General features: G+C 42.4%; 1 protein-coding gene across 3 annotated transcripts in view; it reads right to left on the bottom strand.

Annotated features, from left to right (window-relative positions):
- Positions 1–23,800, bottom strand: part of AFF3 (ALF transcription elongation factor 3) — a 606,392-nt gene extending 582,592 nt beyond the window's left edge. Inside the window, exon 1 of one of the 3 annotated variants that reach the window (XM_063617614.1) lies at positions 23,663–23,800. The gene's annotated coding sequence lies outside the window, so the exon portion shown is untranslated. The remainder of the gene's footprint in view (positions 1–23,662) is intronic. The other 2 variants (XM_055243815.2, XM_063617612.1) reach the window with 2 other exon arrangements.
- Positions 23,801–25,792: the final 1,992 nt, after the last annotated feature.

Here is a 25,792-nt window from a genome sequence, read left to right as displayed (position 1 = left end):
GCTCCATTGTTGATAAATCAATGAAATAACATTGCAAAGGTATATTACAGCGTCAGCATCTAGTGTAAGCACTTATCAAATGGCATCTATTCTTATTTGATATGAGCCATTTAAATGTAACATTGACCAAAGATAAATATTTTAGATTGAAAATGGCTATAATTATGGGATTTTTTTTTCTGGTCATTGCATTTCAGGAAGGAACTCTTAGGTTATCATTTTTGGTCCCTGGGAATACCTGCTTCATAACTTTTCTATACCCAAATCTTAGCACTGTTTATGCTGTAGAACTCAGCCCTTTGGAATACTTCCTTGCATTCTTGGATCAATAACAAATTCCAACTAAGGAAAATTCTGACTTTTTTTTTTTTTTTTTGAGACAGAGTCTTCTCTGTTGCCCAGGCTGGAGTGCAGTGATCCCAGCTCACTGCAGCCTCCACCTCCTGGGTTCAAGCGAATCTCCTACTTCCCGAGTAGCTGGGATTACAGGCGTACACCACCACACCCAGCTAATTTTTGTATTTTTAGTAGAGACGGGGTTTCAACATGTTGGCCAGCCTGGTCTTGAACCCCTGACCTCAGGTGATCCGCACACCTCAGCCCCCCAAAGTGCTGGGATTAGAGGCATAAGCCACCACACCTAGCCCTAATTCTGGCTTTCTATACACATACTCTTAATGCATACCTTCATGCAGAGATGTGTGAGACCCCTGCTAACATGTCTCAGTTTCTACAATTGCTCCGGTTGTCTTAGTGCTTTTACTAGCTCCCTCTTTACCCACAGGTAAAGCCAAAAGTACACTAATAAAGTCCCTGTGATTACCCTCAGGGGCTTTGTTGTTACAGCCCTACTTTAAGCCACTTGTCCCAGTTTTACATGTCTAGAGATTATCCACTCTTCAGGAGACCATTCCTGCTAATTCCCACTGTTGAGCATTTGAAAGCATGCTCGTTTAAACATCAGTAACTAGGAGTCTTCATTGGCCTCATGCTGCTTAATTCCTAACCTGGTCTTGACCCCAGAGTCAAAGCCCTGTGAAAAGTCAATACAAGCAGCAAACAATGGTATGTTATTCTTGGCCGACTTTGCAAAACAATGAAAGAGTTCAACAATAGTTAATTATGGCTTAATACTTGCTAACAAGTATTGAGTGTTAATAAAGTGGCAGGCAATGTGCACACATTCTCTCATTTGATTCACATAACAACCAAATGAGGTAGGCACTGTCATTATCCCCGTTTTACAGGGAAGAAAGTGTGGTTTACAGGGGGTAAACTATTTAATCTGAGGCCTCAAGCCAGCAACAGTGTTCATGTCAGCCATTCCCAGAGTCTGTGTGCTCCCCCACATAGAATACTTGCCTGAGAAACGCGGACCTTCAGTGCATTATGGAGGAAGCCATTGTGAAGTTTTTGAAGGAATGTCTAACAAGAGAATAGGTCTGTAGTTATTAACAGAATCTCTCTGTTAGAATGGAGTAGATTATGCTTCTAAAGACTATCCTGATGGGGATAGAGCCTGAGGACCAAATTAAAGCAAACAGGTTAGCAACATCAAAACCAACTCATCACAATACGGGGAGAAAAGTCTGGCAGCAAAGGGATATCAGCTAGTCACAAAAGTGATGGTGTTTAATACATAGTCCATATGAGAAGCATTATCAGGTCTTGAGAAGTAGCTTCTTAGAGAGGCTTACAATTGACAAAATGGAAGGCGACACACCTGCCAGTATATGCCTGTGAAAAATCAGCCTTCCAGGCCCAGCTAGAATATGTATTTCCACAGGATCTCTGACTGGACACATTCAGCATGAAACCATGGTCACAGAATTTACCCCCATTAAGGATTCTAACAGCTCAGTCTGAGGCTTCCCACAGAAATCATTGTATTTGAGTATCTTTTATGGAGGCAAAATGAAATTAAAATAAGAAAAAAATGTGTTAAGTTATTTAGTGGTCTGGCTGCCTTGCCTTCTTAGGCAAGGTTTACTTTTTAATTTTGCTTCTGCACCCCCGCCCCCACCCTCTGCCTTGTGAATACTTATCCAACCAAAAGCCTGTAGCCAAAAGGCTGAGACCCACATTTACCCAAATAGTTTTGGTTTTTACGTATCTGAGGAAGGGAAGAAATTCTCCCCTTAACTTTTTGAGGCAATTAAAATGTAGCTTCGGAAAATTATTATGAGATTGAAGGGTCCCTTCACTCCACCTTAGCCATTTTTTTTTTTTTTTAAGAGATTGGGCCTAGCTCCATCACCCAGGCTGGAGTGCAGTGATGTGATCATAGCTCACTGTAGCCTTGAACTCTTGGGCTCAAGCGATCCTCCATACCTCCATGCCACCATACCTGGCTAATATTTCCTTTAAAGTTTGTTAGAGATGGGAGTCTCCCTATGTTGCTCAGGCTGGTCTCAAACTTCTGGCCTCAAGCAATCCTCCTGCCTCAGTCTCCATGAGTAGCTGGGATTATAGGCATGAGTCACCATGCCTGGTTTTATCCTAGTCTCACCAAAGTCTAAGTAAAGATAGAAATAGATTCAGGGACTGTTAATATCAAGGTTTAGGTGTGAAGGTGAAAAGGTCTCAAATATTTATTACAAATGATAGGGACAGGAGGCAGAGAAATTCTGGGAGGGCAGGTCCTTGGTGAGGGCCCCACCCTCAAGCTGAAAAGCCTGATACCACAGCCCAAAGAGAGAACTGACAGCCCTGTTTTCCTGCTTGAATGTTGCCTTTTCCAAAACCACCCATGGCCTACCCTGCCCGCCATCAAGTGCCCATTAAAACCTCAGGCTCAGCCAGCAGAGAGAGGAGAAGCAGCTGGGCATCGGAGCCTATAGTTGAACATCGGAGAGAAGTGGTTTGACTTCAGAGGGACAGCTTGACAGTGTAGCTTTGGAGAGGAGTCCGGCTAGGGATAGGAATATCCTGCTTCACAAAGATGGTGGCAATGAAGGAGCAGTGGTTATATAGGCTAAAGCAGTGGCTTCCCACAGTGAAGATATGGAAGTGAAATTCTCAATAAACTAGCTCTGTACACTGTCAGACAGTAATCCTTGATAATACCTGGCACACAAAGTGCTCAATGAATGCTTGCTAGGTAAATAAATTGATTTTGACAGTGTCTGAGCTGGCCAAGCTTTTCAGCTGAGTCTTAAAGGATGAGCTCAGCCAGTGGAGAGGGGATGAGTTCAAATCAAAGAAAGCACATGCAAAGGCACCTGGGGTGAGGATGACCTTCAAGTTCTTGTTCAGGCAGTTAGGTGGGCAGTGGTACCATTGATAAAAAAAGATGGTGGATGTAGGAGGAGGTGTCAGTCAAACTAATAACAAGCATATGATATTTTGCCACAAGTTGGGGAAATTAATGTTTAAGAGACTGGTACATCATGACAAGTGTTACTGTCTAAAGTTGCGCTTCTCCATATTGACACAACTTACATCATCCTACAATCTTTTTTATTGGTGCATTCTTTGACTTTCCTAGAGCCTATCTTTTAATTTTGTCATTTAGCACAATGGGGTATTATTTACGAAAGATTGAGATGATCATGAGAGAAACATCCAATATCAGAAACTTTATTTCAAATTTATTTATTATCACCTTCCTGTAATAGCTAGGCTGTCACTTTATTTAATTTCTTGCTAAAACCTATGTGTTATTGTGTCAACATTTTGTAGATACAGAAACAAAAGCATTAAAATAAAGCATCACTCAAGGATGTGCAGGGCAAAATTAAGAGATGGTCATAGCAGGGAGGCAGAGACTGAAGACTATAATAATAAGGTTGCCCAACCGAAAGTTGTAAAAACTGAACATATGAGACCCTGAATTGGAAAACGACATGCCTGAGAGTCATGGCCCAGGTGCACGTAATTGAGAACAAGTATATCTCTAGAGAAGAGAGGAAAGCAAAATGGCTCTTTAATAAATGAAGTCAATGTTTCTCAAAATGCGAGTTTTCTAAAATGAGCACTTCCCAAAATGTTACATTTTTCAAATTTTAAATCTTTAGAGATTCACAATGCATATTGGCAATGAAAGACTCTGAGAATACCGGCAACAAAGAAAACTATTTAACTTCATTTAACCCAATGTGGATCAAACTAATTTGACCTTGGAATGCATTTTTCATGGAACATCTATTACCACCTCCCAGAAAGGTGTGGGAAACACTGAGTTAAGAAACGAATGTTAAATTTGGTAGGTGATCAATAAATGCTTATTTTTGAATTCTTATGAGTAATTTTCTAATAAAATCTGTATCTGTTGTCAACAGCTGTTCAAAAATGGATGTAAAAAAGTGAAGTAGCCTTGACCTTCAGAATGAGAAGAAAACCTTAGAATTAGGAGGAATATGGCTTTACTAACATCCACTAAAATAACGCAAAAATGTCTACCATTTGGCTTGGCCAACCCAGGGATAAATTATTCCCTCAATTTTTATAGCATGTAGTTCCTCTGAAACTACTAATTCTGCTTAGATGCCTTCTGACTGTAAGCGAAGTTTAATTATTTCATTTTCTTTAATAGCAGAGGGTAGATTAATTGCTTAAGAGGAACAAACAATGTCTTGTTACGTAGGTGGAAGGATGCAGAGTCCTGGTGTGCTCCTGGTAACATGACCATCAAAGCATATGGAAGTCGATATTTACAAAAAATAGAGCTAATGATTCATATAACACCATTTTTCACTTTACATTGAAATGTGTTGGGTTTGTGGAATGAGAATATATGTGTTCATTGGGCATACTCCAGTTCAGATTTTGGCTTCATTTCTTGTAGCTCTGTAATCATAAGTCTCTGTGCTTCGATTTTGTATTTGTAAAACGGCATCGATAGTGTTGAATAGTGTAGAATAAAGGCCTCGTCATTTTGACACTTAGAAATCTCCAGGAGAACATAGCTCATCATCATCCTACCCTAAAGCAAAGTATCCTAGCAGACATGCCCCACCACATCCCACTCACAGTTCTAAAGGAGAGAGGTCAGAGCCAAAACACAGACCTGCTAACAGTAAGCACGTGAAACAGTCACTTAATCCCATTCCCTCAGATAGAAATGTAAAGCCAAGGAACCACCAGGCACACAAACAGAATGGCAACATGAAAGAAGAAGAAACAAGAATGCCTTCCCCCCTGAAAAAAAATGACAACTGAGGAACAGAAGACAACATTAAAAGTGCTCTAATTAATATGCCAGGGGATTTGGGAGAAAATATTACACTCTTAAAATCAGAATAAAATGCTGAGAAAAAGAAACAGAGAATAAAAGAGAGTGTTCACAGGTTTGAAAACAGGACTAATTACATTTTTAAAATTTAAAATACTTAGAAAATAAGCCCAAGAACCCTCCTTCCTCTCTCAGAATGTAGGGAGAGAAAGACGAAGTAATTGAAAACTGTGAGAGAGATCCTTGAAGATGAGTCTAGGAGGTTTAACGTACAAGGCTGGAGTTGAAAAAAATTATCAAAGAAATACTTGAAGAAAAAATTTCCAAAGCTGAAGGACAAAATTCTTCAGACTTAAAAGGGTTTCCTGAGTGCACAGAACAATTAGTGAAAAGAAAGCTTGCTTAGGCACAGCTTTGATGTGTCAGAGTACCAAAGATAAAAACAAACATCTAAAGGCTTTTATACCCAGCCAGATATCAATCAAGTGTGAAGGCAGAATAATGGTATTTTCAGAAAGAAAGATCTCAGAAAGTTTATTTTTTATACATCCTTTTTTAAAGGTTATTATAGACACATTCCAGAAAAACAAGACTGAAATAGGAAGTTGTGGGCTCCAGCAAATTGTGGTTCCAATCCAGACCCCTGACAGCAGTTAGGAGAAATTTACAACATGGCAATTGCATTGCTGACATAGAGGGCAGCTAGTACAGATGGAGCAGAAAGGGGGAGATTGTGGGGGGTGGATCAGGTCTTCAGGAAAAGGGGGACTTCATAAAAATAACTTGGGGAAAATTAATCAAGGGCAACTAATGCAAGAAAACATCAGTTGGAAACTCTGAAAATCAGGTGGATGAATGTATAATAAACCTGAATGTATAATGAGGTCATAATTCATATATGAAGCAAACTAAAATGTGGCAAAATTAGAGCATAAAGACAGAGAGAAATTCCACTGAATCATGATTCTGGGAACCTTGATGGGCCCAGGGGTCATGACCTTAGACATATTAAAATAACACATTCCTAATACATGACTTCATCAGTCAATGACAGAATCATAGCAACTTGGTTGCAATTTCAACACAAAAACAGAAGGTAAACATGTATCTGGAAATGGGACATGCATGGTGAGGATAGAAGGTGGAGAAGAGGAGAGGGCCATCAATAACTTTATCTTTTAAAGTGGGAAATAAAGAGACATACTATTGAAAGTTGATAAAATGAGAAATGGAGATTTAGCATAACACCTTACATTACAACAATAAACACAAGAAGAACAGAGATAAAAATGCGAATGTCAGACCCTGGGAATGTCCAAGATTCTGGGAGGAGAGGGGTGGTATTATGGAATATCCTCAACTTTCATATTATGGAGTCTGTAAATATCATCTATTATTGACAAATGAAAAAAAAGAGGTGTAAGCATGTTGTCTATGTGAAGGCAAGACCAGAAGAATAGAGAATGGAAAAATGGAAACAAGCTCACAAAGTGGGGCCCATGCCTGTCTCATTTGTTCAACGTTGTATCCCTAGAGCCTAGAATGGTTGGGTGCCGGGAATACCTGCTTAATGAATGAATGAAAAGAAGTTCACCCTGGGCAATGGTATTGGAGGTGAAGAAAAGGGCCAGGGGCTGTTGCTTTCCAACATTGAGTAGTTGCAGATGGAGGTATTATTTTGGTTAAAAAAAAAAAAAGTTGTAATTGTGAAAGCTATGGAAGAATGAGGAATGCTGTGAAGGAGGTGGTCACCTTGGGGAGGGGAATGTAGGAAGAGCTCTGGAGGAGGAGCCAGCTAGGGAAGGAGAGGAGGTGTTCCCAGCTGAGGAAATAGTGTGGAGACTCCAAGTGGAAGGAAGACAGATCCAGGTGGCTGGAGCACAGCAGGGGGTGGGTGACAAACTCCGTGTGAGCTTGGGGAGGTAGGCAGGGGCCAGGTCTATGCAGGCATGGTAGGCCTTATTCAGGATGCTGATGAATTGCTCAAGAAATGCTCTGTGCACACACTTGGGACCAGGGTGCCATGACATTGTATTCTTAACCCATCAGGAATGGCCTGGACCTTCGGATTCAAAGTATGGGATCTAATTACTTTGAGCAACCAAAAAAAGAGAAGAAAATGCTACCTAGTAGATAACTGAATAAATAGAGTGTGGCCAACTTCTCATACCCGTCCTGTGCTTATTGCGTGAGGCGAATGAGATGTGCTGGGAATGCCAGGGAAATGACTGGATTTTCTCCTCACCAAGGTGTTGCTACTTGTCAGGAAGTTGTGACACTGCTTTAGCACGGAGGCAGAGAAACATGATCAGGACAATTTAGGCATTGATCAGTGGCAAAGCATATTCTGTTCGAGAAGCCAGAGGAGTGTTTACTGGGCTCTCAGGAGCATGGGGCCGGGCCAGCTGCCAAGGATAATTGTAAAGATATGGGCTCTGTTCTGAAGAAGTGCCCATTCTTAGAAGACAGAAATAGATGTGGATGCACACAGATCCAGATTCTCACAGAGCACAAATGCTGCATGGGGATTAGGCTTCGTGCTCTGGGAAGCTGAATTAACTCTTCCAACCCACTAGGGTCCTTGTTAGTGCATCGAAGCAGTAATTTACTCAATGACAAGAGTTCATGTCGCTTTCTAAGGCACTTAACTTACTCCCAGGATGTTGGTTGCACACCAGGGGAATCCAGCTCACTAATCTTTAATACTTGTCATAATTATTTTTCTTTCAATAATGCTATTTCCCCCCTGAGAAACTCAAAATTATTACATAAGAAATGTAGAAATATAAGTGTGTGATATTTTTTAATAAAATTTAGTCAGTGGCCCCAGGGAATTTTTGTAGCAAAAGCCTCTCAAATCAATTATATTTTCTCATTTCTGTTTCCAATAATTGAATATTTTATTTCTATATTTATTTAAGTTCTTTCAAAATGACAAGGTGGAGTTGTGTTGACACACTGGGAAAGGAGGGTATTATTAATTAAACTTGTTTAAAGTCTAAGATGGAAACAGTGCTGATGCATATAAATTTGCTTCGATGAGCTGTCAGCTGCTCTGTGAGGTTACAGAAATATTATTGGCAGTTCTGGGTGTTGGCACTATTATATGCATCATTCCATCCTCTCTGGGAGGTCCCTGGTGGTGGCCCTCTGAGAGGCATCATCCCATCATCTCTAGGAGGTAACTCTGCAATCACAGTTCATCCAGTCAGAGAAAAAATGACCGAGGCTCCCATAGGTGTTTAGTGCCCATGACTCAGCTGTTTAGAAAATCCAGGATTACGGACCACATTTGTCTCATTTTAATCTGGATGTTCAGTCCTGCTCCCTCCCTCTGTCACTTCAACTGGCCCTCATTGTCATGTACCTCCATTGCCTCATCTGATTCTAACATTCCTGCTGTGATGTGGGTGGGGGTGAAGGTCATTCCCCTTTCATAGGTAAGGAACACAAGGTTCAGAAAGGTTGAGGACATTTGCCCAGGGTCACAAGGCTGCTTGGTGTCGGAGTCAGAACTAGCTTGGGGTAGGGAAACGGGGTCTTCTGGTTCCTTGCGGGCAATTCCTGTGGACTCCCTGACCTCCGGTCCTGTTTTGCCTGACCTCTCAGCTTCAACTGCTCTTCCATGCCACTGTTGCACAAATGCTCTGAATGTTTGAATAAACAACCCCTAAGAAGAGTAGCCCAAGGAGGCCCCTGCCCAGGGACTGATGAGTTACCCAGAGGCCTGAAGAGCTCCCGGGATGGCAGACACCACCTGCAGGAGTTGGCATTCGTCAGAAAACAGTTCTTCACAGAGCAGGTAGATCTTCAACCCTGTCTGGCTAGCTCCCTTTCTAAGCTGGAGGTGTCAGAGGCGTGTGAGCCAGAGCAACTCCATCTTGAATAGGAGCTGGGTAAAATGAGGCTGAAATCTACTGGGCTGCATTCCCAGACATTTAAGGCATTCTAAGTCACAGGATGAAATGGGAGGTCGGCACAATATACAGGTCCTAAAGACCTTGCTGATAAAACAGATTGCAGTAAAGAAGCCGGCTAAATCCCACCAAAACCAAGATGGCCGTGAGAGTGACCTCTGGTCGTCCTCACTGCTACACTCCCACCAGCGCCATGACAGTTTACAAATGCCATAGCAAATGTCAGAAAGTTACCCTATATGGTCTAATAAGGGGAGGCATGAATAATCCACCCCTTGTTTAGCATATCATCAAGAAATAACCATAAAAATGGGCAACCAGCAGCCCTCGGGGCTGCTCTGTCTATGGAGTAGCCATTCTTTTATCCCTTCACGTTTTTAATAAACTTGTTTTCACTTGACTCTATGGACTCGCCCTGAATTCTTTCTTGCGCAAGATCCAAGACCCCCTCTCTTGGAGTCTGGATCGGGACCCCTTTCCTGTAACTAAGACTCCTTTAAAACAGGTATGGATAATACCACCCCTAGTTCTCTCTCTTTCCTCTAGCCCAGCCTCATGGGGAAACCTCTCCAGAGGCCTCTGATTTTTTCTGTGGTTGGTTAAGGAAGACCAGAGTGACCTACTCAAGGAAGTCAATTTCAGAGGTCAAGCAATGACTTTCCCAGAGTCTGCCTCTTCAAACTCATGCCACTGGAGATTAATAAATGTTGGTTATTGTTATTTGGCCCCAAGGAGGCTTTGAACGTCGAGAATTATGACCTGCATGCCTAAGTCAACCCCATGGCCTTAGATCGGTCCACTGTGACACCAGAAGGTGAAATGGGATGCAAGGGTAGCAATTACAAAAAGGCTGACTTCAGTTTGAAATAAAGGACTTTCAAGTAATTAGAACTCTTTGAAAAAGGAATGGCCCTGTCAAAAGGTTTCATTGCCAGAAGTAGTTAAAGAGTTGTTGACTACATATCGAAGTGTGCTGGGAAGGGAGAGGATGGTTAGAATAGATGACCTCTAAGGTCTCAGCACGGAGATATTTAATTTGTATATCCTTCCTGCGGACACATTTCTGTGTCCTGGAGTACGGCGGGAGGGAGTGGGGTCAGAGGTCAGGGTCAACGGTCAGGCGGCTCCAGAGCATCTGTCTCTGGACACAACACAGGCCCGCAGCTCATAGGCCTGGCTACCTTCTCCGTTCCCCTGACTTCATCAACATTGCCACCATTGACTGGCTTAGCAGCAGCAACCGCTTAACGTAACTAAAATATCTATTTTGATGAGATTCTGGAACAAAAATCCCAAATGACTTTTCCCCTCAAATAATAGGAAACTGCAGCAGAGATATTACTGTATCATTTGAATGTGCACCTGCTTGCCAGTTACTCCGGATTGATGCTTCCCGATGTAAACAATGACTGATCGTAAAGTCTAAATCATATGTGTGAAACTTTCTGCAAAACAAAAGCGATTGGGTATTTAGGCAAAAACATCAGTTTAGTACTTTCCCTGGCAAATGTCCTATAACTGTGTGTGTGTGTATGTGTGTGTGTGTCTACATATTCACGTATAAAACAGTTTGCTTTACAAGCAAGTAATGGTCAGGTCATTCTGCTGGGCAATTTACTCTCTAGGAAACCAATGGGGCCTGTGTTACATGCATGGTTTTTTACAGGTTACTCAGAGCCGTTTAGAAAATTACTATTGTGCTTCACAAAATGCCCCACCAGCCTGAGGAATTAACCCTCTTCTCAATACGTCTAATTCACTTGTTCTTCAGGTAACTGGCACATTAAAGCTGATGCAGATCCAGTGTCTATACAATAAAAACAGCTAATTTTTACTGAGTACTTAGCATGTTCCTGGCACTCTAAATGAATTGGATACAGCCTCAATAAATCCTCACAACAACCCAGATGAGAGTTCCATTATTGTCCCCATTTTAACCGAAGAGTAAATTGAGACTCAGAGAGAAAAGTAATTTGCTCATGGTCACATAACTTCTAGTGCCTGGCATGTAAGAGGCACACAATGAGTGATGATTAATATTATTTTATAGTAGGAGGCACAATTGAGATTTCAGTCCAGGTATAACACTCAATGAAGGCTTTACACTTGGCCTTTATGTAGTCCTGCCTCATACAATTCATATTGTGCATGAAAAGGAGGCATGCCACGGCCAAGTGCTGCCAATGGGAATCCCTATCCTAAGGGAGGCATATTGTGTATGTCACACTTTCAGTAGCTCCCTGTCAGTTGACAGAGTGTGGCATGTAAAGCAGAATGATTGAGATAGGAGTCTCCAAACTCAGGTAGGATGCACGAAGTTTCCAGAAGTTCATCAATACATTCAGTGTTAGTGCAACCTATGGCTAGGTTCATAGCTTGCAGATGTCATCCTTCCTAAAACTGATGTGCTCTGCAGGCAAGGCTCCATGCCACCTCCACGTTTCTGCACCCCAGGTTTCTGCCAGACCAGACACTCACCTCACCTGGGCCTGTCCTCTGCACAAAAGTAAGAGACACCCACTCTGAAGAGTGCACCCCATGGGCACAGGGCTTGATGAGATGCCAATGCGTTTGTGAGAATTAGAAAACAGGTTTCCCTTTCTCTGAGCAAGTGGAGTGTGGGCTGGATTTTAGTCTCTATCCACGGGCTCAGCCGTGTGCCCACAGGCACATCACTGCCTGCCCAAATCTTATAGCAGTGCGTTGCTTAAGAAATAAAAGCCCCTGGGCACCAAAGGGGCAGTTTCAAATACTGATTTCCAGGAAGCTTCAGAGTATGGAGTTTCCTGTAGTTCTTTTAGGAGGTTTGTGAGCAAAATCATTGGCTGCAGTGTGCGTTGATGAGATCACTGGGCTGCCATCGCAGGTCCCTGGGGCATGAGCTGCCTCCAGGACAGCCCCACAGAGACACTAGCAATACCGCAGGCTTCTCAGCTGAGATGACAGAGGGCACCTGCCAGGCCAGAAGGTTAACCACTCACTCTTCATTTCTAAACAAAGATTGTCAAGCATCTCTTAAAGTACAAAAATATAATTGCAGGCCAGACAACAATAAAGATTGAATAATAGACTCAAAATTAATGGTCAGAAACTCCATAGCAATATTTTCAGCTCCACGTTTCTCTAGCCCCAGATTATAAACACCCTACTTAAAAAAACAACGAAAAAGATGGACTCAACATTCCAGCCGCTGCTTAAGAACAGGGCAGCTTACTAATCCTGGGAAACTTACACCTGGGGACAAAGTTTATTACTGGTTTAACCAAACTGAGAAACTGTTGGTTTAGTCTCTCCACGGTACTTTCTCATCCCTTAAGCTACTTGAATGAGTATGATTTTCAGGTTAGTATTAATGATATGATGTGAGTGCAGTTTTCCTGGGAGAGGCTGCCTTTTAATATAGATTTCTCAAGAACTGAAGGACTTCTGCAGCACCCTGTCCATTTTATATATATATATGAGTCAAATGTTGATATAAAGCAGTGTTGCCACCAAAGACTACCACACACCCCAAGGATCTAGGGATGAATGAGTGAAAGAATGAATAAACATTTTTTTTTTTATTTTTTTAGAGAGAGAGTCTTGCTCTGTCGCCCAGGCTGGAGTGCAGTGGTGCAGTCTCGGCTCACTGCAACCTCTGCCTCCCGGGTTCAAGTGATTCTCCTGCCTCAGCCTCCCGAGGAGCTGGGATTATAGGCATGTACCACCACACCCGGCTAATTTTTGTATTTTTAGTACAGACCGTGTTTCACCATGTTGGCTAGGCTGGTCTTGAACTCCTGACCTCAAGTTATCCACCTGCCTCAGCTTCCTAAAGTGCTGGGATTACAGGCATGGATAAACATTTTTAAAGTTCCATCTGTGTGTCATACATGGCATTAGAAGATAATAGTAATGTTAAAAGCTAATGTTTGTTGAGCACCCACTATATCCTAGACCTTGTTCTAAGAAGGGTTCATGTCTTTGCTCATTGAATCTGCCATCCCCTTTTACAGAACAGGTAACTGGCTCACCCTCACTCAGCCAGGACATAAAGGAGTCAGGGTGGGATGGAGCGCCTGCCTTGAGGGGTACATTGTTCCCAGCTCTGAGGGAGGACTGGCCCACCACACACTCCACCTCCACTGGCAGAACATTCTTAGTTCTGCATCTTGGAGAATTGGTTCCCCATCTAAACCCACAGATTGCACCTAGGATTCTGCTGTTGAATTTGAAGGATGCCTCAGTTAGACAGGAGGAATAAGTTCAGGAGATCCACTGTACAGCATGGTGACTATACTTAATAACAATGTGTTATATACTTGAAAATTGCTAAGAGAGTAGATTCTAAGTATCTTCACAACACGCACAAAATAAGTAAATGACAAGTAATACATATGAATACATATGTTAAATAGCTTGATTTAGCCATCCCATAATGTATACCTATATCAAAGCATCATGCTATGTGCCATAAATATACACAATTTTGTCAATCAGAAAATAACTCTAGAAACAACAAAACAAAACCAACACTACTAAAAAGACAAAGAATGTAGTTAAGTCTTTTTTCTGCTTAATCAAGAGAAAGATCAATAAGACATAATAACTTAATGAGGAGAGAAAAAAGAAAAAGACAAGAGAAATTTAGAAAAGTTTCTTGAAAAAGAAAGGGTGCGGTATCTTTTTTCCTCTTCATCCTCAGCTTTAGTTGAAAATTAAGTGAAGTATCAAGGCAGTATACATACACTAATGCCAAGTGAATAACCAGACCCTTGCTGTCCACTATGGTAACCACTAACCACATGTGACTGCTGAGCATTTGAATCATGGCTAATCTAATTTGAAGACTTAGTACTCAAAAAAATGTTAAATATCTCATTTCCTGTTTTTATATTGATTACACATTGAAATGATAATATTTTTTCTTGTTTTGGATTAAGTAAAATATATTATTAAAAATTTTAAAAAATTGAATGATGCTGGCCTTTTCAAATTTGAAAGAAGAAATTAGGTCAATGGGTTGGGTTTTCTCAATGTTCTGTTTTTGTTTTTGTTTTTGTTTTAGATACGGGGTTTTGCTTTGTCTTGCAGGCTGGAGTGCAGAGGTGTGATCAGCTCACGGCAGCCTCGAACTCTCGGGGCTCAAGTGATCCTTCCACCTCAGCCTGCCATAGCTGGGATTACAGGCACGCACCACCATACCTGGGTCTCATATTTTAAAAGACTACATTGCTGTCTGGGTGCGGTGGCTCACACCTGTAATCTCAGCACTTTAGGAGGTTGAGGCGGGAGGATCACTTGAGCCCAGGAGTTGGAGGCTGCAGTGAACTGTGATCACCACTGCACTCCAGCCTGGGTGACAGAGCCAGACCCTGTCTCTAAAAAATGAAATAAAATATGAGAAGTAAAAACGATACAAAAAAAACCCTGCACTCATCCACAATTCCATCATTGGAAATATTCACTTTAATGTTTGAAAATGTATCCCCTAGTATGTATGTTTCGTTGTTTGTTTTTTAACCAGAGTGCAGTCATACTATACATACTATTTTTTTTTTTTCTTTTAGAGGCAGGGTTTCACAGTGTAGTTCAGGCTGGAGTGCAGTGGCCACTCACAGGCATGATCTTAGTGACCTACAGCCTGGAACTCCTGGACTCAAGCAATCTTCCTTTCTCAGCCTCCCCAGCAGCTGGAATTACAGGCACATGCCACTGTGCCTGGCTCTCATGTACTACTTTTTAGCCAACTTTTTTTCACTTAATAAAATAGGCCGGGCACGGTGGCTCACGCCTGTAATCCCAGCACTTTGGGAGGCTGAGGTGGGCAGATCACGTGGTCAGGAGATCGAGACCATCTTGGCTAACACAGTGAAACTCTGTCTCCACTAAACATACAGAAAAATTACCCAGGCGTGGTGGCGGACGCCTGTAGTCCCAGCTTCTGGGGAGGCTGAGGCAGGAGAATGGCATGAACCTGGGAGGCAGAGCTTGCAGTGAGCTGAGACCGCACCACTGCACTCCAGCCTGGGCGACAGAGCCAGACTCTGTCTCAAAAAATAAAATAAAATAATAATAATAATATAAAGGGGCCATCTTTATATTTCAAAAGAAATATATATCAGGATTTTACATGACTGCATAGTAGTTCACTGGACTAATATGGTACAATTTGCTCAAGCCACTCTATCTTTGGAAATGTAGCTTGTTCCCACATTTTTGCTATGATGAAACACATTATGATAAATATCTTTGCACATACACCCATCAGGAAAAATATCTAGTTTTTAAGGCTTTTGACAGCTACTACAGGTGATTACCCACAGGAAAGTTTGTACCAACATGTATTCATATAAGCCTTGTATAAAAATATGCATTTTCCAACACGAATACTAGCATTAAAATTTCGTCAATATTATTGTATTTCAACGTGCAGCTTTGGTTTACTAATAAAGTAAATTTTTTCTTCCCAACTGCTTATTAGGCATCTGTATTTTGTTCTGAATTTATTTGACAGAGCTCCTTATATATGAAGGATAGTAAGCTGTCATTATATATTGAAGTATTTTTCCAGGTTTGCCGTTCATCTTTTTATGTTTTTGTGGCATTTTCGACAGAGTCAAAGCTATCCTTATTTTCATTTATACTTTATTTATTTGGTATCAGGCTTACGAAAAACTTTCTCATCCCAAGATCATTTAATCTTTACCTGAATTTTTCCCTAGCAATTTTATAACTTGATTACCTCACATGATGATCCTTTTAGAATTTATTTTGATTTAATACACTAGGTTTGCATCTAGTTTTTACTCTCCTCTCCACCATCCATAGCAGTTAGACAGCGTCTCAATATCATTTACTGAAAAGTTATCCAATCATTCATTTGTTCAGCAAACAGTTTATCTAAGACCCACTATGAGCAGGCATTGTTCTAGGTCCTTGGGATACAAGAAGGAACTTTCATTTTAATGGAAACAGCAGATAATGGCAACTAAATATATAAGGTAGATGAAGCTAAATGCAGTGAACAGGGAGAGGCTGGTTATTTTATACAGGGTGGTCAGGGAAGCACTCTTTGAAATGGTGGCATTGGGCAGAGACCTAAAGGGAGTGAGACGTGACCTATGCATCTGGGGAAGAGCTCCAAGGTACCAGGCCATGACATAGGAGTGTTCGAGAAATGATGAAGAGACCACTCTACTGGAGCAGTACCACAAATAAGGGAAAGAGCACTAGAACAGTTCAGAGGGGTGATAGGAGCCAGATCAAGTAGCCCCTGATAGGTCACAGTGAAGGCCTTGGATTTTGCACTGGGTGAGGGTAGTGGATTGTATTTCCCAAAGATGGCCACAGCAGTGCGTGTGAGCTCTTTTGCAATGTGACATTGTCATGCCTCCCTCAGGAGATGGAACCTATCCCTCAACCTCTTTGAGTCTGAGCAGGCCTGGTGACTGCTTTGGTCAATAGAAGATGGCATAAAGTCTGCTGTGTATTTTAGGAGCAACTCTTAACTGCTATGGCAGCTTCTGCTTCCTGCCTCTTAGAAACAAATCACAATGCGAAAAGTGCAACCACCAAAAGATGGCCATTCTGTGAGAAGCCCAAGGCACAGGGACAGCCCGGGAGAATGAGATGCCATATGAAGAGAGAGAGAGCCCAAGGAGCTCCAAGGCACCAGACATGTGAGTGGAAGGGGATCCTCCTGCTCAGCCATCCCAGACAACCAAAGACCCTGATGCATGACCCATGACATCTTGAGCAAATGCGGAAGTTTGTTTTGAGCCACTATGGTTTAGGGTAGTTGGTTATGGGGCAAGCAACAACTGGAACAGTGAAGTAGGGACCCACAGGAGAGTTCTGAGCAGTCATATACTTTGACTTAAGTGTTATAAGAATTCCTCTGGCTCTGCGCTAAGAACAGAGTGAAGGAGGGAGAGTGTGGAAAGAAGATTACTTTGGAGAGCAGGGGAGAGACCATAGGATCCAGGACCAGGGAGGTAGAGGCTAAAGTGGTAAGAAGCGATTCAATTCTGGATGATTTCAAAGAACACACACATGGGATTTGCTGATGGATTAGCTACGGGTTGTGAAGGAAAGAAGTGAAGGATGGCTTCAAGGTCCTAGGCTGACTCTGGAAGAATGAAGGGGCTTTGTGGGGATGTGAGAAAACTGTGGGAGGAACAGGGCTGGAGTTAGAGAAATTAGCAACTGTTTCGGATATGTTAAGATGTAAGGTTGAACACACATTCAAAAGGAGAGATTGAGTGTTGTGGGAGAGCTGGGTCTGTAGTCAGGAAAGAAGTCAGGGCTGGGACATGTAAGTTTGGGCATCGTTGGTGTTTCAGTGGTCACAGTGGACCAGATAATCTGGGAGCGAATGCAGATAAAGCAGGGTCATCAAGGGACTGGGGCGCTTCACCACCCAGAGATGTGAGAGAGGTGGAGAAGGCACCCAAAAGGGAGGCTGAGAAGGCGCGGCCAGTGAGGTAGGAAGAGAGGAAGAGAATGATGATCTGGGAGGCAGAGGAGGAAGGTTTCCAGAAGGAAGGAGTGAATGTGTCAAATCAGCTGAAGAATCAAGTCAAATGAAGACTGACAATTCTCACTATGACTGTCCTCATTCTTGAAATTACTGATTCGAAAAGGGGCTTTTCCCATATTCTAAATGGGCACATGTGGGAGTGTGTGTGCACTTTCACACTTTCCCTTCTCCCCCATTGATCTGTTTATTCATTTGGAGCTATGTGACCACTGAAGCTTTTGTATCTGACAAAACAAGTACCGCACTTCCTCTTTTTCTCATCTTTTTTCCAAAAGTATCCTGGTTATTCTTATCTAAAATTAATTTGAAATTTGACATTTGAATTTTATCAAGTCCTCTCCCTCCTCAAATGCATTGGAATTTTAGTTTAATCTTTTAAAATAAAAATTGGTTTGCTGAGAGTTGATATTGAGTTTTCTGCATGGTATATGTTTCCATTTATGTATGTTTTACATCGCTAAGTAGATTTTGTAGATTCTTTTTTATATAGGTCTTGTGGTGTTTCCTCTTAAATTCTTTTCTAGGTATTTAAATTTTGATGCCCTTTATGAATTGCATCCCACTTCCCCATTGCATTTTCTTACTGGCCTTTTTCTTTTTGCCATAAGGAATCTACTTATATATAAAGAATTCTATTATTTTGAATTATTTTACAGCTGATACAGACAGATTGCAATACCTTTATTATTTTCACCTCGTGGGATCTCACATGTACGAAGTTATATAACCGATGTATAAGGCTGTCCTAATCTCTGCTAGTAAAATCATTCCTAGTTTGGAGGATGGGATTTAATATGTCAGGATTTCATGGTGTTTCCCAAAGAACTTCATGATTTCCAGGTGCCCTGGGAATGACTGTAGCCACACATCTCAGAATGTCCCAGATATTCCCAATTTCAAAGATTTTTCCCTTTATTAACCCATGAGTCAGACCATATGTCCTTTGATCTTTGCTTCAAAAAATATTGTCATGGTATTTAGAAATAGGGACAGCCCAGGCAAAGTTGTAACACATGGGATGTTTTTCCTCTGAGCCCCTAACTTTCCCCTCAGTACTCTTCCTGGTTATGTGTGCCTGGTGTGTGCATGTGTGCATGTGCACATGTGCATACACACACACACACACACACACACTGGCATCCTGGAGGAAAGGGATTTTATTCAAATACAACCACATGAACTGCCTGTACACCTAGACACAGGATCGCCCTAAGTGAGCTGGTATGGAAGGTTTCAGAGCTGGGCAGACTGGGCAGGGACCACTCATCTGTGTTTCCTGAGGGTCACCTAGCCTCTTTGAGCCTCTGTTCTCCACAGGTGAAAGGAGTGTATCATATCTGCCTTGCAGGGGTGTTGTGGGACTCAGAAGATGTCCATAACATCTATGCCCAGTGTAGAGTAGGAGCTAGGAAATAATACCCATTCCTGTGATTTTGTGAGGAGTTCCAGATAACTGCTCAGGTCTTTAAGAAAATTCCTTGGTCTTCATACTCCACTCCCAGCTATAGAAGCAAAGCAATCAGAATGAGGATGCAGGAAGCATGGGGTAGCCATCTGCCAGTTCTCCCTTTTGTATGCCTATCTCTGCAAACAAACCCACCAACGGTTAGATTGCCCATGATAACAAGCCAGCCTCCACTCAGAGCTCACCATGCAATGACTGTGTGGAAGACATTTGTGATTTTTTTGCTGTCCCCACCAACTATCTTCCCTTCCTGTTACCACCGCAGTCTTCCTTCTGGGGATGCCTCACTATGCATAGATGTGGCAGATAGGCCGGAAGTCTAATGGAGGGTCTACCTTTCCTCAAGAGGCAGGCATGTGATCTAAACAGGGGTCATCACTCTCTCCCCTCTTTCTGGGATTTTAAATAAGTGACATCCCAATATGGGGACAATTGAGGTCATATCTGTCACTGTGGCAGCCACATCATGTGGCCCAGACTGTTGCCACGTTTCCATTCCTGTGGTTCTTAATGGTGTTCTTACCTTTGCTTGCTGCTCTATTTTAAGTCAGTCAGCCCCCAATATTGTTCTGCTAGATTGACATTTTGTTCAGCATAGCCTGATTCGGTTTCTGTCTTTTGCAACAAGAGCACTGTCTGATACAACCAGACTCCAAGAGGAAAATAGAAAAAGGGAGCTCATACCACTTAAAAAGATTTCTCTTTACTGTGGTCATCATCCAGGGCTTGGAAGAAAGGCGAAATCTTAAAAGATATCAGTAGGCCGGGCGCAGTGGCTCATGCCTGTAATCCCAGCAGTTTGGGAGGCCAAGGGGGGGCACATCACCTGAGGTCAGGAGTTTGAGACCAGCCTGGCCAATATGGTGAAACCCCATCTCTACTAAGAATACAAAAATTAGCCAGGCGTGATTGTGGGTGCCTGTAATCCCAGCTCCTCAGGAGGCTGAGGCAGGAAAATCACTTGAACCCAGGAGGCGGAGGTTGCAGTGAGCCGAGATCACGCCACTGCACTCCAGCCTGGGTGACGGAGCAAGACTCTGTCTCAAAAAAAAAAAAAAGACACCACTAAATGAGACGCAACAACTGAGTCGAAGTTATGCATCATCACATTAGAGAGGATTTGGAGGTAGAATGCCTTTCTGTTTGCCAATTTATCATCAAAGGGGCAAGAGGATGAAGGGCGGAAGAGAAGTGGTGAATATCAACTTCTACAACCACCACTCAAACACAAATGCATGCTTTTAGGAGAACTTGAAACAATTTCAATTTTCAGGATGGGGAAAAGTAAAAGCCCTATTTGCCCTTTCTCTCTTCATTATCCATGGTCTCCACATTGCTCCTTGGTCCTGAGAAAGCTGCCACAAAGCATTTTACTAGTTATCTGATTGTCATTCTATTTAACATGTCCCCTGGTCTGCTGGCTGATGGTAGTTTAAGCAGGATCTAATTGGTAACATATTGCCGATTGAATTAAGTGCCATATGATAGAGATTTAAGCCATGGTAATTTTTCCATAAAGCAAAATCTGTCAACAGGCTATAGGGGAGGAACAGCAATAAATCAAATTGTCGTGTTTATTAGTTATTGCAGGAGTCTAGTTGTCTTGTATTCATTATAACCCCCAATTTTTAGCGCAGATAAAAACTATAAAGAGGAATATCTGTGCAAGATGCTTTTTAATAGGTTTATATTTGTACACAAACACCTGCTTGTATTTTAATGATGAGAACAATGGTGCCATTTCACTTTGAAAGGAGCATGTATTTTTGGCTGTTTTCTGGATGAAGAATAATGTTTTTAGTTTTTGGCAAGGCTATGTTTTAAAACATTGAGAATCAACTCACTAATAACCAAAAAAAGGCAAATGAAAGCAGAAATGAAATATGACTTGTTTGTCAGACTTGGAAATACTAAAAGAACAGACAGGATGATTGCACTAAAGGATTTCTAGAACAGTCATTGCAGTTTAACTTGTAATATTCAAAAACTGGAAATCAACTACATTTTCATATAGGGGAATGGTTGCACAAATTATGGAACATCAGCTCCAGAGGGTGCAAATGGGTCATTTGAAAGAACAAGTTAAATCATACCTAATGACATGTCATTAAGAACCAACATTATTTATACTTTTCATTTCCATTTAACTTGCCTTTACCGAAGGTGGATTTCAACACATTTTCCTTACATGACTCGGAAATAATATAACAGCATTTTACATATGTAGACTCATTGAGCCCTCATAAAACCCTGTGAACTCTGTAGGACAGGACATTACACCCACTCCACAGAAAAAGATGTGGAAGTGCAGAAGATAAAAGTTATTTATGGAAGGGGTCCATAGCTGTCAACCTTGATAGGCAAGACGTCAGGTCCTTCCTCTGAGTAGTGGTGTAGAAAAAATGGTTGGAATTTGGAAACCAGCATCGAGCTCCTCACCACGTCTTCAGCTTTCTCTGTGACTTTGAACTTGTTTCTTAAACTCTCTGAAACTGGATGACCTCACTGGTCACGTTTTGTTACTACTTGCTTTGTATTCTGGGTGTGATGGGTGGGGGATTGGGACACAGAATCTGGAGATGGTCAGATCCCAACGTTTCTATTTCCCTGCTCTACACTCTTAGGCTGCCTATCAGTCTCTCCTCTAAAGTAAGCATAATCGCAATGGCTCAGATACAATAACAAAATGTGTGTAAAATGCCGAGTGCCATGTCTCACACCTGAAAGGCACTGAACGCATATTATATACTATCATTTGGATGTCACTGTTCCATGTGCCTATTTCCTGGTTTGCTGTGCAAGATGTGTATGAGTACATGTGATCGAGCCCACAGAGCTCCAGAATATGTTCCTCTCACAAGCAGGCCTCATAGGGAGGGGTGTTCTGTGCTGTTCCTCTTTCCTGCTCACTACTTGTCTGTAGCTGCAGTGTAAGGACTGTAATGTCACTGCTCTGGCCTTAACTGTCACCCTCCAAACCCATTTTACACACACCATCTCCCACCTTTCACCTTTCCCAAACTCTTACCACGTCCCTTCAAGTTTGATGGCTTAATTGTACAAAAGATAATGATGATGATAATGATGATGATGATGACAATGATAACAGCTGCTAATACTTACTGAGCCCTTTCAATGTTCCAGGCACTTGTCTAAGCACTTTGCATGTATTAGCTTATTTAATTCTTAAGAGGAAGGGATTACTATCTACTGTTGTACTTGTGTTACAGAAGTGGGAACTCTGATGCAGAGATGTATAGTGACTTGCCCAAAACCATCATGTTAGAGTGAGAATTTAAATCTGGAAAATAAGCAATGTATATATTTTTCTATTTTCTAAATGCAAATCAAATATAAATATGCATAGCACCACTAAACATTAAGTGCAGTTATGCCTAGAACAAGGGAATAGCAGTTGACAGAAACACAACCAAAACTAAGAATATTAAATGTCTGTATTACTTTCACTGTAATCACTTCATTTCAACAGTGAGATGGGATAGCCCTAGGTAAAGGAAGGTGCTCTGGTAGTTAGAACATTCTTAAATTTTGCACCAAGGAACACATGCTTTTAATAATGGCAGAGACAACATTTTTTGACGGATTATTTAGTTTGTACGATCAACATTCAAAGAATGAGTTTACCACCACTTTGTTAGTGTAAACACTTGACCTTTAGCTACCTGAATGATCCCCTCTTTGAATAAAAGGAATTATGAAGTGCATGTGTAGACATTATTTCATTTTTATATACGTGAGACTTGAATAGCAAGGAAATCACATATTAGGAAAAAAACCCCTTTGTCTTGCTATTAGTTCTCTTTGGTTTCAAAAATCTGGTCACTGTGTATATTGCATTATATTATATGTGTGTGTACATATATATACACACATAAACACACATATACACAATGTAATGTGTATAAATACATGATGTGTGTATGCACATACACACACACACACACAAATACACACATATACAATGTTCCATCCAAGAAATACAAATACAGTGCTGTTGGCCCCTAACAGTGAGCAAGCAGGTCATCATTCCAAGCCATTTCTGCAGAAGTGACAGTGGCCTTAGGTGGAACTGCCCATGATCTCTCCTTGCAAGCTCACTCACTGGGGCCATTGACTGGGATCCAGTCTGTGGCCATGTCATGGTTTCTATTTTTGAGGTTATAGCTAATGAGCAACATGAGGTTAAGACGCACTTTTCATAAGGCCCCAGCCAGCATCATAAATGTGTGTGTGAGCATGTTCAGACCCAGGTTCTGTCTTCTTTATGTACACCCTCCACCACACACACACACACACATGCACATGCACACACACATATACACACACTCACGGCTTCAGTGACCGACTTTGGTCACATCCCATCTCTTCCTTCTCAATCCCTCTGGCTGTTCACCAGGGCCTGGACCATCTCGGTGAGGCTGACCAAGAATGCTCCCCACTGCCCTGACCAGCGGAGCATGGGCACAGCTACTTGGAGTGCCACCCTTCAGGACACAAAGTCAGGGCTACCTCTCTTCCATGCAAGGCATCCCAGAGGGCACGCACACCCTCCAGTTTGATCTTACCTCTCAGCTCCCGTTCCTTTTCTTTCTCTCCCCAGTAAGTCGTTGAACGTCTTTCTTCTGAGGCTGAACGTGGAGCTCTCTTCTAGCTGGTGAGCTTTCTGAATGGCACTTTCTGTACAAACAGGAAGAGCATGTGTGGTCACAACCCAAGTGTGCAGGTGTTGATAGAGGATGTGAAAGTGTGGAGGCGAGTGACTAAACCAGATACCCAACCGGCCAACTCTCACTTGTGGCAGGGCCTGGTCTACCAGAAGGCTGGAAGCAGGAACCTGGACTCTACTCTGGGGAGACCAACTGACAAAAGCAGAGGATGATGGCCATGGAGGCCAAGGGAGAAGGCCTCTTTGACTCCTGTGCTTTCTAACCCTATGCAGATCCTGTAAAAGAATCCCTGGAACATTTTGGAATCTCTTAGATATATGATTATCAGGAATGTTGATTTCAATGGGCTGCTTAACTTGTCCAAAGCTCTGCTGGTTTCCCAGGCTGTCTGGGCATCCAAGAGATCAGGACCAAAGGCTCATCCTATGTCAGAACTGTGACAAGTCTTCCAGACCTTTCTAGAACAAGGCTACACCAGGAAAGAAGAGTCTTAGGCAAGGAATCAAATGTCCCAAGGCTGCTCTACATGACCTGCATGATGGGTGTTACCTCCTCATCTCCCATTCAGTCAACCCACAGGCGCTGGACTTCCTGCCCGACACTCTTTCCTCTCCCCATTTATGCCTGGAATTATTTTCATTAATGACACCAGGGATTCACCAATGGACGCTTTTTCAGTTCCTGTCCTATTTGTCTCCACTGGCAGTGTTTGACTTCCCTGTAGTGTTGACCATTTCTTTCCTCCCAGAACTTCTGCCTGGGCTGCCATGACTCCATACTCTCCTGGTTTTTGTGAGGCAGTCTCTCACATGGGCAGGCTTCCATTCTTTGGTCTTAATTTTCGCCCTCCTGCAAGCTCCACTCTCCACCTCGTGGTTCCTATTCTCCATGGGTGGCCTCTTCCCAGCTCCAGATGCAACTTGCCAAGCCCACATCCATAGCATCACACGTTTCTGCTGTTCTCCCGGAACATCCCCCAGCACCTCCCGTCGGACTGGCCGCAATGAAACCCTGCTCTGTCCTCTGCCCCGCTCATTGCTTACCATGTGGCCTGTGAATTCCCTCCTGCCTGGTCCCAGCTTGCTCCTCAGGTCTCTACCCCCTTCTGAGTTTACCACCTTCTGACTTCTCACTTTGCCTCTGCTAATCTGGCTTCTTCAGGTTTGACCCTCCGTTATCCTCATCCAGACAGGCCCGTCCTTATCCTGAGACTGGATACCTAGAAACTTCCCCATCCAATCCTATCCCAGGCCCTGGGAAATTATCCCAGTATTGGCTGCCTCATGTCCCTGGCAAGGGCAAAACGTTTCTTTGTCTTACACCCAAACCAGAAATGGGGAGGCTTCCCGCGTTCTTCTCTTTCCTGAATACTCTTCAACCTTCCATCACCAAGCCCTGCCCATTCTACCTCTTCAGTCACTCCTCAGATCCTTCTTCCCATCCCCATCTCCACAGCCACACCCTCCCTCCATCGCCTCTCATCACTGCCCTAATCCCCAAGGAGTACGTGCACTCAGGGCACACCGACTGTTCACTGAAGGATGAGAAGAAAGGACTTGAATGTCTATCTAACCACACTTGTCTGGTTTTTGTATTTAATTAAGACTCACATACCACAAAATGAGCCATTTTAAGATGGGGAATCCTGTGGCATTGAGTACACTCACAATGTTGTGCAGCCACCACCTCCATCGAGTTCCCAGACTTACATCTATTTTTACGTCATGTTTTTAGTGTTTACATTTTGTGTATGTTTCAAGGCATGCAGTGTGAATACAGTTGTATTGTATATCATTTGTGAATAATCATACATCTGCTCAGAATAGGCGGCAAAGACTTTTTTGCTGAAGAAGATACAAAATTAGAAAAGTGGGGACACGTGACCTCCTAACTCATCTCCCACATGTCAGGCTCTAGAGTGTTTTCCAAACTGCCTCCAAATTTTCTCTACAAAAGACTACAAAAATGATGACAGTACACTCCCCTCACCCCACGACCAGTCCTTAAAACCTTCAATGGCTCCCTGTC

This window comes from Symphalangus syndactylus, chromosome 14 (genome assembly GCF_028878055.3).
Source record: "Symphalangus syndactylus isolate Jambi chromosome 14, NHGRI_mSymSyn1-v2.1_pri, whole genome shotgun sequence".
NCBI classification, from domain to species: domain Eukaryota; kingdom Metazoa; phylum Chordata; class Mammalia; order Primates; family Hylobatidae; genus Symphalangus; species Symphalangus syndactylus.
Note: the sequence above shows the minus strand (reverse complement) of the source record. Positions and strands in the feature narration are given on the sequence as shown.